This window comes from Filicampus tigris, chromosome 22, assembly GCF_054856515.1.
Source record: "Filicampus tigris isolate MCC_2025a chromosome 22, RoL_Ftig_1.0, whole genome shotgun sequence".
Classification (NCBI taxonomy): Eukaryota; Metazoa; Chordata; class Actinopteri; order Syngnathiformes; family Syngnathidae; genus Filicampus; species Filicampus tigris.
This window is the reverse complement of record NC_141238.1, coordinates 7,086,607-7,102,395: the sequence shown is the minus strand read 5'-3', so window position 1 is coordinate 7,102,395 and position 15,789 is coordinate 7,086,607. Positions and strand designations below refer to the sequence as shown.

The window sequence follows — 15,789 nt, the reverse complement described above, 5'->3', positions numbered from 1 at the left end:
TATATTACAAATTCCCTGCATGGTTGACTGACTTTGACACACATTAATCTTTATAGTGAAGCCCCGCTCAACACGGGTAACCACTACGGGTGAAAATCCGTCACATACCATATAAGTCCCACTTCAAAAAAATACTTGCCTCTCAGAGGACAACCACCGCGAGCAAAATTAAATACAGTAGCGTAAAGCACATTCAATATCATTGTAAGCCACGGTAACATGAAGCAGTTGGAACATTTTCAATGATGTATAAGTAAATTAAAACCGTACGTAAATAATGATTCAATGAAAATGTATTGCTCATAAAACGTCAATACAAAATGTACCAAAAACCATTGTACTGAAAAGTGAAATGCGACTGAACTGTACCTAATAAATAAACAAATAAATAAATAAACAAATAAAGCACTGTATTACAGTATATGTTAAATTAGCCATTCTAATTATATGGCATTGATGCTAAATTCCTCAACTCATAAATTAGCATTAAGCTAGCAGACTTCAGCTACAATTCTTGGACACGTTGGTGTTGAAATAAACCGTGGTTTTGCATTCTGCACACACAACACTGGTGGCCTCTCTGCAGTTGAAAATCAACAAGAGTGTTTGTTCAGTTAGCGAGCAGGATGACCTGTAAAGCAAAAAAAAAAAAAAAAAAAGCAAACAGTTGTCCATGCAGCAGGTTGAGGGCGGCCCACCAATGAGACACGCTTGTTCTCCACATTCAGTCGCGTATTTGTGCTTATTCTATTAGCATACACGCACACGTACAGTAAATGATTACCCTTGACATTTATCACCCCAAAAGACAATACAGTAGTAAATGAGAGCCAAAAATGTTAAAACCACAAGAGAGGTCCTGCCGTTCGAAAAGCAGGAAGCTTTAACGTCAATGCATTATGGAAGGGAAAAAAAACAACTTTTTCCACGCCGACTCTTTTACAGCACAGTTAAATCCTTTGCAGCAACAGGAACTTCCTGTTTCAAGTGTTTCAAACGCCTCAACGCCAGCGGCAACTTTCGCCCCTCGCTTTCATTGGAAACATTTAAATCAAAACAAAAATGTCATGACATCTAGTTACACTTGACTTTATTAATCTTCTGAGTTTTCCCTTCGAAATGGGGATTAAAACATTGTTTGAAACTACTTGTATGACTCAAATTTCAAGTGTACTAAAGCAGTATATTTGGGGGTACATACTATATGAAAAGCTATGGTACCCTTAAAGTTATGGGAAGGACAAAGGTAATAGTGACTAAAGAACTTCTTTTCAAGTCATGCTTGACTGAATTAATCTCTTTATTTGACTTTCCCCTTTGAAATAGGGAATAAAATATTGTTAGTGGGATTTAAAAAAAAAAAAGTACATTTCCCCATTGTGGGACTAATTAAAGTCATATTTTCTTATAATATCCTGTAACACATTTTAAAAAAATCCTTTAACTCATTCACTGCCAGACATTTTAAAAGAGGGTCTCTCTTTTACCCTAACGTTTGAAAAAATTTGAACAAAAATATAAAATTCCTGGGATTGAATGGCTGGACTCCCCTGGAATCCCCTCTCATCTCGCACGGTAAACTCTCCAGACGTGGGAATGTAAAATGAAATGGTAATAAAGAATAAGTGGGAGGCTGGCTGTGTCTGCGTACTTGAGTGGAAGAATTATGTCTGCATGTGTGACTATATATCAGCGTGCCTACACGCACAGCTGTTGCGGTCCAATTTCCCCGTCAACACCTGCAAGTCTTCAGGGGGGGTAAAAAAGAACACAAGTGCCTTCATTTTTTTTTTTTTTCCCCCTACACTCCAAATTTCGTGAGCCACAGAAAAGCCTCCGTTGACTATTAGGGGTGGGATTACAGGCAAACGTGCCGAAACGTGGGGGTGAAAGATGGAAAATTTACTCGGGGTGCGGCGCTTCGGAAAAAAAAAAAAATGGTTTAACATCAAGAACAGAGGTGTGTACATGATTAAGGATTTGAAAACTTTAAAAGAGATTTTATTTTTGCACATGATGTGAGGACATCAAGCGTTTACTCGGGGGCGTGGCGCTGGGAAAAACTTGGGACAGGGGCGGAGCCACGATGCGGCTAATGGGTGGGCCTGGAAAAAAATCAGGGTAGGCCTGAATATTTCTCTCACTCCTTAGACAAGCACAATTATACCATTCTTAATATTCAATATAATAAAACAAAAACAAGCAAACACAAATTCAAAAATAGTTTAATAATTGACTAAATATGTAAAAGTTTTTGTTTTTTTTCATGTGCCTCACTGGGTAGGCAGTCTGCACATGGCTCCGCCCCTGGCACGGCAACCATTTGTTTAGAAAAACAAACAACGGAGGTGCATACCAGTTTATGAACTTTCAAGCTTCTTCAAACGACGTTTTACTTTTGTAGTCGATGTCAGAATTTTTTACATTTCTAAAGGGTGTGGCGCAGAGTAACGCTTGTGAACTGGATTGGGTCAAGAACAAGGCGCGTGTTTTCACGATTATGCGGTTTTGTTTTAAAAAATGTTCAAATTTGACTTTTGTAGGCAATGAATGTGCCAACATGTTTAATAGAGGCGCGGCGCACAAAAATGGGAACCACATTTGTAGGCTCAACAACCCACTTTAGTGAGAGTACGACAATCCTTTCTGGGGAAACTCTGACCTCCTCCCAATGAATGCTCAATCATACTCAAGTACCGAGGACTCAAGCGATTCATGCGCTATCAAGCCAAACGCTTAACCTTTCACTTGACGCACGCTTGAATCCGGCGCCCCGCTGCTTCTGCGATATGGACTCCAAGCTGAATGGCCCCTCACAAGTCCTGGACAAGCGCTATCGGTTAGCCGCACCTAAAAGCGCTCGGGAGCAATAAGGCCCAGATCGCACCTGGCTAGAATGTCGACGTTAGCAGAAAGGCGGCACTGTTCCAACTGAGCCCAACGGGAAGTATGAGCGCCGTAATCCTCGGAGGCGTCATTCCACAACACGAAGTCGAACGGTGTCAAAGTATCGAGCAGCACTCCGTCAAACGCTATCTTTTGCTACATCTACTTAGCGCATCTACTTTGCCATCTTTCTTCACGTCTCTTCAGTCCCGTGCTGGCTAATAACGTTAACCCCCCCCCCCCTTGCTCCCTCTTATTAAAGGTTCAAAGGCTGCGGCTTGCAGGTGTCTAGCTCTGTTCTCACCTCTTGATGTGACAGCAAAAAAAAACATAAAATAAAGTCAACGTCAACTCTTCAGGCAGAGATTTATAGGTGTGTTTTTTTTTTTTTTTAACAGGCTGATAGTTATTTGCTATCCAAGACATTTTCACTGCTTTATAATAGATTAAAAAAACTCTTTTGTAATGTATTGTTCATTTTGCTTTTTTGTGAAAGCCTACACATTTATGTATAATTAATGTAATACTGTGTAGAGTATTATACCAGAGAGTAGATTACTGCTTGTGTTTGTTTGAAAATACATGGGAAGAGGAAAATAATGATTGCATATTAAATCGCAATGGCAATATTGCGGGGGGCACAATCCACAATTGATATCTTCTGAAATCAAGTGATACATTTTCTTATACAGTTTGTTGACACTTACGTTTTTTGTGTAATTCCGAGCACAACTTTAGTCACAGGTGTGAAAAATATCACGTTTGAGTATTATAAAAAAAATAGCTTCTTTTTTCAATTTCCATCAATTTTTAATTGTCTATTGAAAAAGTATGTTTTTCCTTTTCTTGCAAAAACATTTTATACAATACAGTTTGTGTTTTACATATTTTGCTTTTAGACAAAAATTATAAACTGTTTTTACATATTTCACATATTCTTTTCCCAATAATGTATTTGCAATGCTACGACTAACTTTTTTCCCCCTTTTTCAAGCATGCTTAAAGTATCTTTTTTAATGACATTAATTATTGCATTTTTCATATTTTAGGTTGACTAAAAATGTAATTTGTTGAATTAAATGTATTATTTTTAAGCTTTATTTTCATGAGAGGATTTTTCTTCTTTTTTTTTTTCAAACAAACTTAAATGTATTCAGCCACTTTGTATGTGTGCGTGTGTGTGATCAACTGAAAAGGATTATTAGCTCATTCAAAAGTCCGCTTTTCCATCACATTATAGCGAGGTGAAGAGTCAAACGCTCCTTCCTGCCCGCCAAAGGAGGGCGACCGCTCATCTATAACCGAGAATGCATGCCGACAATGCAAAGACCGCAGCGCCTAATCAGCAGTTTGTCACGCACCGCCGCGCTAAATCACCCACGCTGACACGCAAATAAATATGTTCACGCTGCAACACAAATGTGCTAATCGGACACAACCCCGATCTGGTTCGATAAGCTGACAAATAGTAGCTTTGGAGGTGTTTTGGGGGGGGGCGCCATGATCAAAAGTTCCCTCCCAGGTTGAACTGCGGTACTCTCTTAAGAGCCACCCAGCCATGAATGGGCTAATCGGAGTCTAGGATCCGTTTCACTGACACCAGATCTAGCCTCCCGCTGCCTGCTGGAGGTTTCCGCCTCCCTTTGCTCAAAATGTGACTGATTCACATTGAGTAAAACTTGACCGTCATAATAATTTCTTTGTCTTTTGGGTTTCTACCTCCACCCTTCATTCCAGCTCTCTGTGCCGTCCTCTCCTCCTCTCCAAGGAGGTGTCTGGTTACAGTTATTCTTGGTGCTGGTTACTCATAAATAGGGTGCCTGGTTACCAACCTGCACGCCATTGGCTCCGTTCAACAAAGCGCTTGTGAATGAGGCGGAATCGAGTCGGGATGAAGGGGGGTGGGGTGGGGGGGGGGGGTCGTCGCCATGGGAAACTGCGAGACCTGCGTCTAAATGTGGTTCAATAGAAAGTCGAGCAACTCCTCAGCATGTTTTGGTTGACACTGACCCTTCCGACACCCCCGCAGACACCTGCTGAATGGGCCGCCATCTTCCTACACCCAAACCCATGTTAAGTTAACTGATGGTAGCTGGGAAGTGTCAATACAAATATTTGGGAAATGCTCATGTGAATTATTTGTGAAGACATAAACAGACAGTTAAGGATTCAAAACAAAGCGAGTAGTCGGGTACTTAAAAACTACGAAAATGCGAGGAGACTTTATAATAGCAGATAATGGATGGATGGATTTTAGAAAATAAGTACACACACATATATATTAGGGGTGTGCAATTAATCAAAATTCAATTGCGATTATTACACTCCACAATTTCAAAATTGGCATAATCGTAAAAAACGATTAATATGCATATAGTGTATACACAGTATATATATATATATATATATATATATATATTTGTTTACACAAGGAAATTGTACATTTGCACCTTTTTTAAAAAAATGTTATAATACATTTTATACATTTTGTTTGGTTCAAAAGGAACTTACATAATTTGTGCTTCAAAGAAACGTATTTGTCTTATTTTTTACGCTTAAACATTTTCTTGTTTAGAACCCAAAAATAATAACAATAATAATAAAAATAATCGTGATTTCAATTATTACCAAAATAATCGTGATTAATATTTTTTCCCATAATCGAGCAGCCCTTACATATCTATATCTATATCTATATATATATATATATATATATATATATATATATATATATATATATTTTTTTTTTTTTTTTTTTTTTCATGGATGACATGGTTTGAGCTCATGTTGTCAGCTGTTTGGCTGGAGCGAGCCAGCTGGTAAATCGCGCAAACATGAGGCCAAACAATGAGTCCGACAGTCATCCATTCAGCCATTAAGTAAGTTAGCGGGGCAGCCGGTCAAGTGGAAAAAAAAAATCATTGATTTAATCGTGAGTCCGTGGATTTTGACGCAAACACAGATGTCACAGCGGGAATTGAACTCGCGGCCAATCTGGGACCACAAGAAGTCATACCCCCAATGCATCTCGCGTTTTTGATGGGGGGGGTGTTGAAAAGGTAAAGTGGAGGAGAGAACTGGGCACGCTTGAGTGGAGGGGAATAATTCCCTCACACCGGGAGATTCTTTGAAGTCAGGGGGTGAAAGAAGAGGGAATGTGAGGGTAAAAATAGAAGCCCCCACTTCTTTTCCATCCTTTTCTTCCCTTCTCGCCTTAAATCACCACGCTCCTTCTCCCTTATTCACACTCTTATCAGAAATGCGGTGGCCATCCCGTCACCCGGCGTCTTTATCCGCCAGGGTCACCCAAGTGTCAGCATTGTGCTCCGTGACACCGCTGGCGAGAACCCGGCGTGATAATGAGTCGGGAAGGATGCGGCAGGGTCCGCAGCTGTCTGTCAAGCTACCAGGGCTTATGTGTGGGAGGAAAAATACTTTAAAAGAAACACTGTCATCAAGAAAATACTTCTGTACGTGAAGTACAGAATAGAGATAGATCGATATGTTTTTTTCGGGGCCGATACCGATTATTAGTAATCAAGGAGGCCGATAACCGATATTTGGAGCCGATATTCATTTTCACTAAAAATGAAAATATTGGGGTCAAAATAAAAAAAATAATTCTTTTTTTTTAATTGTCTTTGAGCATATGTTTATTGAACAATTTTTCACATTTGCACAATGTTGATTTTTAAAATTATTATTATAAATGTTTGCCAGTGTGGCCATCTTTAACAAAAAAGAGATCTTGTATTGTATTGACGTCAATTAAAAACAAAAGGTGTTCCCAGGGTCAGTAGAATCTCTTATAAAGTTCACGGTAAATTCAAATAAATACTTCCTTGGAGTTAACAGAAATTGATTTATTATCGGCCATTAGAGTTTTAAAAACGGCCGATACCGATATTCATCAAAATACTGAATATCAGTGCCGATAATCGGCCTGGACGCTAATGCACCCGACCAATAATCGGTCCATCCCTAGTTCAGAATAATGAAAAATATACATTGATTGTAAAGAAATCTAAATACCTCATATATATATATATAACTTCTGTACATAAAACTCAATACTTTCTAGATGGCTAATCCATTGGCGTTTGGTGGTGGGAACGGTCACCCACAGGACTGGAGTGGAACGGCAACTTGAACAAACAACTTTGGTGTCTTTTCTGGAGTTGAAGTGACTAAACGAATACTTAGATCGACTTGGGGAAATTCACACCTTTGTTCATATACTACAAGAACGTACTTCACTCTTCAATCCATAACTCATAGTTTCAAGCACGTCCTTTTGAAACTGCACTAATGTTCGTTCCGACACATAAAAACACAATTTTAAGATACCACGATACAGACTGGATTGTTTTAAAACTTCCCTTCACATTGTGACAGGAATTTGTCAAAACTAATGTGCGAGTGGACAAAACGCAGTGTTCCTGACTTAAGGTAGTAATTACTGTCACCACATAGCGTGGCTCATCGTAGCATCACAACGCTTTACTGGCACGGCAGAAGTTAACATTAAAAGACGGAAAAATCCAAATCCGTCCATAAACTAATCATCGCATGCAATGGGTTCCAGGTGTCTTTCCCACTCAAAGTGATTGGTGTCACCTCAATCTTTCTTCATCAGCACACTCACACTCGCTCCGTCCTTTCAACGGGGATTTATTAAGGCAGAGGAACGGTAAATCTTTCGACTTAACAAACTTGCACACACACGCCCCAAAGACGAACCCCAAAGAGACACATTTATAGTCCTCCACACTTGGAAGTCCATCCATCAGGAAAAAGGGGAAAATTCAAAAAAATGATTAAAGGGGATGTTGACATGTCTGAATGCTCTTCAGAGGAGAAGCAACTGAATATCTATCAAGAGTGATGGTCCTTACTTTTGAAGGAATTTCATAATCTGGTGATCTATGCGGGTCCTAAGAGTTTTAAGAACCTCTTCTAACAAGTAGTATAAGTCGTTTTTGTATTTCAAAACTTTCTGACTTGCAACTGATAAGTACTATCATCAGATTTGTAACCTTTTCTAGCACCCTACCACAGAAGAAGAGTACCTTAAGGCACATTTATCATTCATTCATAATCATCATTTTATGTGGCCCGCGAAGACAAATCATGTTGAATTGTCATGTTTTTTTGAAATTGTCTTCACTCTTAACACAACATATTCGATATTTCAAGCATTTGTTACTAATCCTTCCTTTAAAATACATTGAAAAATAGTTGAACAAACTATTTGCTAGCTTCTGATTTCAAAACTAGTGATCCATCAACTAGTTGTGTACAAGGCGACCTTATACACGGGTTATACACGGGGCATACATTCACATGGGTTGACAGTCGTGACGACCCTCCGAGTGAAATCAGAACTACGACGTGGCCCGCGACAAAAATGAGTTTGACACCCCTGCCCTAAGGGGTACACAATAAGGTCCAGACGTTTTATCTCAAATCCAAAAGGTTTCATCAGTTCTTTATCCAAGGTGTGGAGTTCCCTTATAACCACGCCTAGAAATTACTTTATAACTGAATAAAAAGAAGAGTCCACTTGCCCTGTTACACTGCGATTATGTTGAAAACTATTCACATCACCGTCCCACCTTTAAGTACTGAAAAAGAGTGCTCTTCAGGACCGAACAACTACACCGAGTAGAGAAGCATGGGCATATTCATCACCACGGGGCAATTCTCACTCTGGCATGTCTTTTTAAAAAACTCAACCCGTGCTCGACACACGCATAAATGTCCGTGAGCATGACGGCACATGCACGCACGTTTTATAGCCACGTCAATTCTAAGGAGGTTTCTTGGCATTCCTGTGGTAGAAGGGTGGCGATACACAGAAGCCGCGTCCTCAATGTGTGTGGCTCAATCCGTCGGTCATGTCTACAGCACGCTATATAATTAGAATTGAGCCACTGTATGGTGGACCTTTAATTTGTCATCTCTGGTCAAAAAAACAGAATTGCATCAGAATTTAGTCGGAGATGTGAAAGGTTAAGCACGACAGTTCTATTTGAGACCAGAATTCAACTAAATTGCTAAAAACATTGATATAGATAATAAGGTTCCATCAGGAAGACAAAGAGTATAAGAAAGGGATTGTATCGGTTACACAGTGTCAAAGGTATGTGCCCAGAATCTGTCACCGCTTTGGTAATAACAGACCACTTTAATGCATCAGTCCCACAGCCCTCCTCCTCGTCATGGACCAAAACGGCATGAGTCACTAACGTGTGAAGGAATGGATGAGCATAACCTACGGCCGACTGGGAAGAACCGTGTGTGATCACTGCCCCGGAGCTAAACCGCAACAGTTCGCTTCTTGTGTTGCCACATGCTGACATCAGAGTGTCCTTAGCAAAAAAACAACAATGGAAGCAGGGATGTATTCGTGGTACAAAGCAAACTTCAGGAGCTCTACTCGACTCCCGCGACAATGAAACGGCCACAGACTGGAATCTTGTTCGGTCGCTATTGAGCGCATCCTGTGAGGCCATTACAGCGAGTGTGACTCTCGACGCAATGGGGACAATCACTTGACGCCTTTAAAACAAAGCTGCTAGGTGGGCGACGAGTGGCTGTGAAGCTCACATGGACCAAACAAGAATGAATTGCAGAGTGTAACTCGCAAAGTAAAATGTGAGACTTGTTTGTTTGGGTGTGGTTATTCCAAACTGAAAAGTTCCTTCAGGATCTGTTCTACAAGTATTTGTATTTGAAATATTTTCCATTAAGGGATTTCTAGACTGATTTATTATGTTATCAATCCGTGTACATTTTCTATGACGGTATCCGTCGTTTATTCTCGTTTTGGCGGGCATCATTCCAAGTGAAAGCAGCTTCTGTTAAGACCTGTGCTGACTTCAATTGATAACATCTATTTAAGTGACCTCCGGGTAGACTAAACAATTCACACAGAGAGGTCATCACTCTTGCATCTGCACCGCCTTATAATCAGGATTGGGATTTAGACACATCACGAAGGAACAACGGCAATGACTAAGGGTTTATGACCGGCTGAAACTCAGCGCGAAGCTATTTTTCATGACGGAACGAGGCGCTAACTTGATAAAGAGATGTTGATGGCAGACAGCAGCAGGCATCTCATTTTCAAATATCACATGGAAACAGAGAAGCATTGTGGAGACTGCTTGTGCGCCTTGTTAAAATGTGTCAGGAGAATTGCGATATCTAAACAAGCACACTGTCGAATTCCACACAATACTATTTTTTTGTGTGTGTGGTGTGTGAAAGGATAAACTCGCATCTTCTTTGATAGACTTGAAACTGAAGACATTTTTGGAGGGGTTGGGTGCTTTTTGTGCGCCAGATAAAAGGTGCAAAGGGATCCGTGTGTGAAACTTGGCCTCAACACTGCAGGGCGAAGACGCTCCAGCTGCCGCCTGAGGTTGACGGGTCCCAAAAAGCATCTTATGGACACCTCGCGTGCACACATGAGTCATCGCTGCCTAAATAAAAAGATGTTCCAGTTCAAAGTAGTCTAAAGAGGAATCTAATACAGCTAAAAGTGAACTCCAGTTTGAGAAGATAAAAGATGAGGCCTGCAGGGTTCGAAAGCGGATTCAAAAAGCGGCTGAACTTTTGGAACAAGGTTTTAGAGGGTAAGCTTTCAAAACATGCCAACCATACACAAAAAGCAGTGTATAATTCTTATAAGAGCCTGTAATTACTTAGTTAAGCTGTATTGCATGTGTTTTAGTAGTGCTGTCAAGCGATTACAATTTTTTAACTAATTAATCTCAACATTTTCCATAATTGATCGCGATTAATCGTATTTTTCAACTACAATTTTTCACAAAGCTTGGAACCGATATTGAGTAAAATCTTGGAATTAATGTGGAAACAAAATAAAAGTATATTTCGATTGAAAGACTGTTCTAATAGCTTTTCTTTGATTCTTGAATATGATTCTTTTCCTGTAAAATACAACAGTTGAACGATACACCAAAGACGTGCAACTAATACGGTATTTGAACTTGGCTTTGCAAAGTATGCAAATAATTTCAAGCAACTTTTCTGCTCTAAGTTTGTCTGCACAGTGAGCAGAGGTCAGCTGCTACAGGAAGTAAAAAAAACTGAGTTAACTGAGTTAATTTTTTTAGTGGATTATGACATTGAAATTAATCTCCATAGTTAATGCTTTCATTTTGACAGCCCTAGTTTTCAGTTCTATTTGTTCCATATTTCCTTCTGGGTTATCTCTCTGGATCAACACTACCAGCAGCATCAGCGAGCACATCGAGGGAAAGCACAAGTGCTGTCTGACAGGCAACACACCTGTCACCAGCATCTCTCGGCCAAATCCAAGATCAACGCTTCGAGAGGATCAGCATTTAAGCTCCAATTAAAGACGTCGTCATTACACGGTGTCAGCTTTCACCCGCGCCGTACTACTTTGCAGTACAACCGGTTTGATATTTCATTATGTACATACAGTTAGACAATTTGGAAAATCGTTGCCAGATTACTGTGCTGTTTATTAAACCAGGTGACGTTTCAGACAAATAACCTACATGGTCATTGCCAATAAGCAGTCGGTGAAGATTACACAAACTGTCATGCAAAAACTGGTTAGTGGGTGAGCTTGTGCAGAGTCTTTCGACTGCAGGGTGTTCCTCCCTTTTAGACGACAACCTCATCACCTCGGGGCAACGTCCGCTCGCTGAGAGTTGAACAAGTTAAAAGAGTAACTCATTTCTCAGGGAAAATCGTGAAGAAATACGAACAAGTCAGACAAGGCCAAAAATGAGATTGGGGAGCATACAACCATATCGACGCGGGCCCAAAATTCCAAAACCGTTCCATGCTGGGGGAATTAATCAAACGCGTACAGTATACGCATCCCAAAGAGGTTGCCTTGCTATCATTCCTTTCTCACACTTGTCATTCAGCCTGGTGACATACTGTAGACAGTCAGCCCCCCTCCTCCTGCTCCCCTTGCCATTACTTAACATTCCAACAGAGAGTCATCACACCACGTTTGTAATGTCACACTCGTGAAGCGGTTTTAGGCCTTTTTTTTTTTATTTTTTTTATCAGCGGTAAGTGAAAACAAAGAGGAGCACTGTGTTGTTTGAGTGAGAGCAAATATATGTCTCAGGTTACGACCTGTCGGGGTACTCAACGGAGACACCAGTGCAGATATATATGACAAGACATCTGAGGATTCGTTTATTATATGATGTGTAGCATTCAATTCATGACAGAAGGCCAAGAAAAGGCAGGCCGAAATATCAATAGCTCTAAGACCAATGAAGGTACAACCTCCGTCTGAAACCCCAGAATACCACCCACCATCCGAGCCTTCACCTTTTCCCCCTTGGCCTGAGGGCCTTACGTTTGCAAACAAACAACGGCACTCTTTGAAATCCCCACTGCAAACACGCTAGCATGACGAGACAACACCTCACTGGAACATCCACTTTCCGACAGCCTGACCCCAACGGAGATTTCCTGCTGACCAATTGACCCGTGCACAGAAAACGTCTGAATCCAACTCGCGGTGTTCTAATTTCAATCATCTACCAAAAGAGTAACTTTGTAGGCCTTTAAAACCATCCCTGGCCTGTAATTGAGCATTCAGACATCAGTGGAGCCGAAACAGTGACCAGCCCAGGTCACTTGGTATTTACACTTCAAACCTACAGCCTGAGGGAAATCACACAACTGCCTTTTCTTTCATGCATTTCAGAGTAAAATTCAGAGGACACCGGCATATCGGGCTTGGTGAACTTGTTTGAGCAGGCAAGCATGCAGACAAAAGGCAGATAGAAGAGTAATCTAATACATTTCTGCAGCCACCCGGGATGGATTTAGCTGCGACGACCACGTGGAAAAAGACAACAGCGTGGCCACGCACAAAGAGACACATTGAGCAAAGAGCAGTATGTGAGAAAGAGAGAGTGAGGAAAGAACGTTGAAAGAGAGCAAGGGAGGCGACGGTAATGGTGTGTGTGACGTCTGAAAAATGAATGTGATTTCCTTTCGCGTGTTTCCGAATGACTGCAGCACTTCACACATACATTTCCAATGTGCAAGCAATTAACAGACGCTCGCGGTGAGTATTGGCAAGGATGTTGCAGTACAATACGGATCACGAGACGATATTAGCCCTATATTGCGATATTACGATATAGTGATGTTCTGCCGTGTTAATATCAAAATTGCATGTAGGGATGAGAAATTAAGTCGCTGTATATGTTTATCAGAAGATATAGATCAGAAGACAAATTGAGTCAAAACTATTTGCTTCAAAACCTATTCCTATTTATTATTTGTGTTTTTGCACATTTTATCTGAAAAAAAACCCAAAATGGAGTGTAACACACTGCCATCATTAAATCGATATTAGAAGCTGAAAAATCACTATCATATTTGGCGGCCGAAAAGCGCGATAGATTGGCAAATCAATTTTTTTCCACACCCTAATAGACTCTTAACGTTTTTCGTGAGGCTTGACATCTGTTACAGTCCATCCGTGTAGCCCCTCATTAGCATGACCTTTCCTGCTGCATCCATCAATTGGGAGGTGAGAGGTTGTGTGCGGTGCAGTTCGGGGTCATTTCTCGGTTTTGTCCCGCTTTGAACTCACAGGTGGGACGCCCCCGTGTCGGGATGCGTCTGTGTGCACTCATCGGGTAAGAGATGACGTTTCTCTTGACAATCAGACAATAAAGAAAAATACAATCGCAGCATATCAGCAATCGCAGGTACCGCTGTGGTTCGGATAAGAAAAAGCATGTCCAAAAAAAAACAGCCATTTGCCATAATTGTACGTTGCTATAGAGTCTCAGTGGAACTCAAACATGAAGAAAGGGGGGAGTGAAAGTGGGGAGTGTGGTGGTGGGGGGTGCCCATTGAGAACAGGGGAAAAAAAGCTGAGCTATGCAACTCCTTGAACAGGATTAAGAAGCAAACCAGATGCATGGCAGCCAAAGCCCCACGGGGGGAAAAGAACGGAGAGGAGGGGATGGAGAGAAGGTGGTGCATGTAGCAGCACGTCATCTTTCAACAAGGCCAAAGAGATGAAGATCAGAAGAAGACAGTAGAGCATCAATCACTGCTAATGTTCCACATCGACTCCTGTCCAAGGGAGGTCCTATCAGGACCACGCAATATTCAAAATACGTGACTACCACTTGACAAACATTAACCAGACAAAAGAAACTGGTAAATAAAGGCCTCGGATGATGGTTTTGCCTGACAGTTTGTTAGATCAAGCAGCATAAGTGTGTGAGTCTTAACGCTTCTTCAAACGCTGCAGGCTTGACTTAATTTGCACACAAAAAAAAAAAAATCAGAGACTGAGTAGAAGTTACTCAGGAGAAAGCAAAAAGGTGCATTACAGCGAAGAGACCTCGGCAGATAGTTATCGTTTCCAGAACCCCTCGAATGTCTTAATGTGAAATTGGACGAGCGGAGATAAGGGCTTTAACAAAAAGAACATACAGGCCTTGGCTAACGGGCCGCTCTTTTACTCTATCTCTTGAGTACAGATGGGACAGTGTTGTGGCTAGCTCAATGTGTTACGCGAGTGTATCTCAGGAGAGATAGCAGGGAATTCTGCAGGGGGGGGGATGGAGAAACATTCCCAGGCCTTTGCGAGTGCTAACACAAAAGACAAATAGGAACATATGAGAGATTGGTTGGAAATCTTTTCCAGTTATTTTCCAACCAATTCCCAGTGAAGAAATCATGCCTTCACCTTCTCTCCTTTATCCAGAGAGGTCTAAAAGGCACTGGCAACGACTAATGAAGCCGTTTGGGACCCCCCTTTGGGACCATCATGAGGTCACTGTTGTCACGGAAACACTGTCAGCTGTTATTGACAAACAGGAGGACAGGAGCTTTGAATCAAGTGCGGGGGCTATAAGGTCTGGAACTATTGAGGTCAGCCACCCAATAGCCTCCCTCACCCACCCCAGGACCCTCTGTGGGTTGTCTTTAAGAGTAATAAAAAGGACAGTCTGTCTTTTGTTTGAGACAAAGACGGGGAGCTAGTCACTTAGCAAAACAACACCAAAGCTCAAACAAGGTGAAAGACTTCCACCACCTGATGTGTGCATTATACCACCACCTTTGTCTCTGCTCCTAAAAGTTTTTTTCCAGGGAGTTTTCCAAATCAGAATCCCAACCAAACATGACCCTAAGATTGAGAGTGCAAGATTGCCCTATGGGTAAGGCGATTTGTATTCCGACAGACATGTTTCCCATGCTGGCATCGCTCAGCTTCGGGAGGAAATAGATGACAAGAGTGGAGGGGATCTAGCTGGGTTGGGTTGTTTGCCTACTTTAACAGAGAGCAAGAAGTGGGGTGGGGGGGGGTGGGTTTATCATAAAAGAAGACAAAGGAGGTTGAGCAAGCAGCTGTCATGAGATGACTGGCTAGTTTATTCTATCAGGGTATTAGATTGATCCCATCTGACTGCCTGATTAATGGCACTTGCAACACTTGCTTGTGTGTGCTTGCCAACACCGTAGCCCTCACCCTGCTGGTTGAGGCGGGGATGTCCACATGTTTGCATTGGTCTAATCTTTAACTCTTAAAGCACAAAGTCTGCTTGCTTCCGAAGCTGACAAACACCAGTTTTCCCCAAGGGTCAGAGCCAAAGCTTGAACACTCAAAAGTTGAAAAAGAAACTATGACTGCAACAACAAAGTAGCTATGTGGAAACCCTCCAAATAGCACATTTTATTACCGCAACCATCTACCGTCACACAATACACTCATCACCCAAATGGCACAAAAGCAGCTGAACCGGCTCGCGCAAAGAGCCTGCAGCTCTTGTTCCTGATCATACTGCCATGACAACAAAAAACCTTCCACTGTAACAGTTAGCACAATTCTGTATCGACTCAGACCCT

At 41.4% G+C, this 15,789-nt stretch overlaps 1 protein-coding gene across 12 annotated transcripts in view; it reads right to left on the bottom strand.

The window, feature by feature from the left end:
* Positions 1-15,789, bottom strand: part of celsr1a (cadherin EGF LAG seven-pass G-type receptor 1a) — a 51,340-nt gene that overhangs the window by 30,977 nt on the left and 4,574 nt on the right. The window lies entirely within an intron of this gene.